Source organism: Macaca thibetana, chromosome 15 (assembly GCF_024542745.1).
Source record: "Macaca thibetana thibetana isolate TM-01 chromosome 15, ASM2454274v1, whole genome shotgun sequence".
Classification (NCBI taxonomy): domain Eukaryota; kingdom Metazoa; phylum Chordata; class Mammalia; order Primates; family Cercopithecidae; genus Macaca; species Macaca thibetana.
In genome coordinates this window covers 67,740,565-67,743,659 of record NC_065592.1, presented here as the reverse complement: position 1 = coordinate 67,743,659, position 3,095 = coordinate 67,740,565, and positions in this window count along the sequence as shown.

The window sequence follows — 3,095 nt, the reverse complement described above, 5'->3', positions numbered from 1 at the left end:
ACACTTGAGAACGTTTTTGGTTTTATAAGTTTCAATATTTTATATGCTTTATATTAATTCCAATATTTTTTGCAAGACAGCAAATATAGATTCCACCATTTAAAAATATGGAATCACATGTAAGCCAACAAGTTTTTTAATAATTGATTTTACTAAAAGGAAGTCAATAAACAATTAAGCAACACTATTAACATATTCATTGGTCTCAAGAGAGTGAGCGCATAGGAGTGCTTCATTTTTAACTGAAGAATCCCCATAACTAATCTCTGACCTGGCTTACATGGAACCACATGGAAGCCAACAATTTTTTAATAATTGATTCTACCGAAAGGAAGGCAATAAACAATTAAGCAACATTAACTATTAACATATTCATTGGTCTCAAGAGAGTGAGTACACAGGAGTGCCTCACTTTTAACTGAAGAATCCCCGTAACTAATCTCTGACCTGGACCATTTGATATTTCACCTCTGTCAGCACCAGAAGGAAAAGGAGTAAAAAGTTGTAGTATCTTTCAAACTATTCTGCCTACACTGAGTTGTGTTTTCCCAGAGAAGATGGAATTTTCCTCAGTTACATTAATCTCTCAATTTTTATGGACTTGTTAGTCTTTTAATAGATGGAAAATAATTAGATGTAAGGAATTTAGACAAGCTAAAACTAGTACATTTTTGGAGTTTTGCAAATAAAGGAACTCTGGAAGACCCCTAGGAGTCTTAACTAAACTTCAAGGAAACAATGTTTATACTACCAGTCACCCCCAAAGTACATAGTATAAAGTTTTAAGTATTCATCAATGTTTGGAAATGCAAAAAATATTATTTACTGTGGGTGGACTATAAAGGTACTTGGAGCCCCACATATAATTGCATTCAGGCATTTGTTCTCCCAACTTCATAAAAACACAATCACCTCCACGAGGACAAAATAAACTTTTTTAAAAATTTTGTTTTGTTGAGACAAGGTATCACTGTGTAACCCAGGAAGAATACAGTGGCACCATCATGGCTCACTACAGCCTCCAACTCCCGGGTTCAAGCAATCCTCCCAAGTTAGCCTCTAGAGTAGCTGGGACCACAAGTATGCACCAGCATATCTGGCTAATTTTTCATTTTTTGTAAAGATGGAGTTTCACTACATTGCTGAGGCTGGTCTCGAACTCCTGGACTCAAGTGATCCTTCCACCTCTGCCTCCCAAACTGCTGGGATTACAGGCATGAGCCATCCTGCCCAACCAACAAATGATTATTAAGCCTAGCATAGTGGCACATGCCTGTTGTCCCAGCTACTCAGGAAGCTGAGATAGAAGGACTGCTTGAGCCCAGGAGTCTGAGTCCACCCTGAGCAACAAAGCAAGACCCTATTTCTAATAAAAATAAATATAGATCAAATAAAAGAAAACAAAATAAATGGTTATTTCAAGCTCCTCATCTTACTGATCTCACAATAGTTGACATATTTGATCACTCCTTTTTGAAAGAATGTCTTCATTTTCTTCCAGGACAAGACTTTCCCCCATCCCCCAATGCCTGCATGTTTGCAGACTCCACTGCTGGTTTCTCTTCATTTTTTCTGACCTCCAAAGGCAAGAGTGTACTTGGGCTCAATTCTCTTCCAAAATTGCTCCCCTGGAGAATCTATTCAGTTTCGTAGTTTTGAATGTCATACATGTGCTGAGATTTCTAAATGTATGTGTCTAGCCCCAATCTCTCCTCTACACTCCAGTCTCCCATGTCCACCTACCCCTGCAGCATCTCTATTTGGTGTCTGATAAGCATCTCAATCCGAACATATCCAAAATGGAAATTTTGCTCATTTTGAAATCTTTCCCAGTGTAGTAAATGGTGCTTCCACTCATCAATTGCTCAGTTCAAAACCTTGAGGTCATTTTTAACTATTCTCTTTCCGTTATTCAACATCCGTATCGTATGAGTTACATGTTAGAAATATATCCAGAATGCTACAGATTCTCATCATCATCACCACTGCTATCACTCTAATTCAAGCACCATCTCTTCTCCCTGAAACTACTGCAATAGCCTTGTTTCCTTCCTCCCATCCCCATCTTCCTACCGTCAGTGTTCAGCACAGCAGAGTAATCTTCTAAGACACAAGTCAGATTTTACCAGCCCCTATTCAACCCTGTAATGAATTTCCATCCTCTTCAGAGTCTAGTCCAAATCTTTATTGTGGACTACAAAACCCCGTGCAATCTGCCATCCTTCTGCCTGACCTCATCTAGTACAACTCCCCTCCTCTCTCATTGTGAAGCCTCATTTGCATCCTTGTTAGTTCTTACAAATCTCAAAATCCAAGCATGTTCCTATCTCAGAATCTTTGCATTTCTCGTTTCTTCTTTCTGAAATATTCCCCTAAATACACGTAAGTCTTGATTCCCTAGTTCTTTGTGGTCTCCAATCAAGTGGCCGCTTGTCTGAGAGGACTTCTCCCAGAGTCTCCCGGCACTGTTTATCGTCCTTACCCTGGCTTATTTTTCTTCCTAACCCTTATCAGCACTTAACGTTTTGGGGTGCATTTTCTGCCTCCCCACACTAGAATGAAAGGTCTGTGAGAGGAATAACTTTATTTTGTTCACCGCCATATCCCTCGGAACCCAGAGAAGTATCTGTCACATAGTAGATACCAAGTAAATCTTCTTTGACTAAAGCAATTATTACACATTTCCTGAGTGCCTTTTAGGTGCCAGGCAATAACTGTGCTAGGTCCTGGTGTTAGGAAGATGAAGAAGGTATGAAACCTGCCTCTGAGAGTTCATCTGTTTAGTACGTTTCTCTGATTGGAAGAATAACGGTCTCCACTCTCACCCCAAATATGTCCATTTCCTAAACTCTTGAACCTATTAAGTGGCAAAAGGGACACTGCAGATGTGATTGAGTTAAGGATCTTGAGATAGAAAGATGACGCTGGATTATATGGATGGGCCCTATGAGAGAGCAGTAGGAGAGTCAGAGTAAAAAAGTGAGAGAGAATGGAAGAGAGAAGTGAAGACATGCAAAATGATATATTGCTGGCTATGAGGGTAGAAGAAGAGGCCAGAGCCAAGGAATGCAAGCAGGGTACAGTTTCTATTTCTC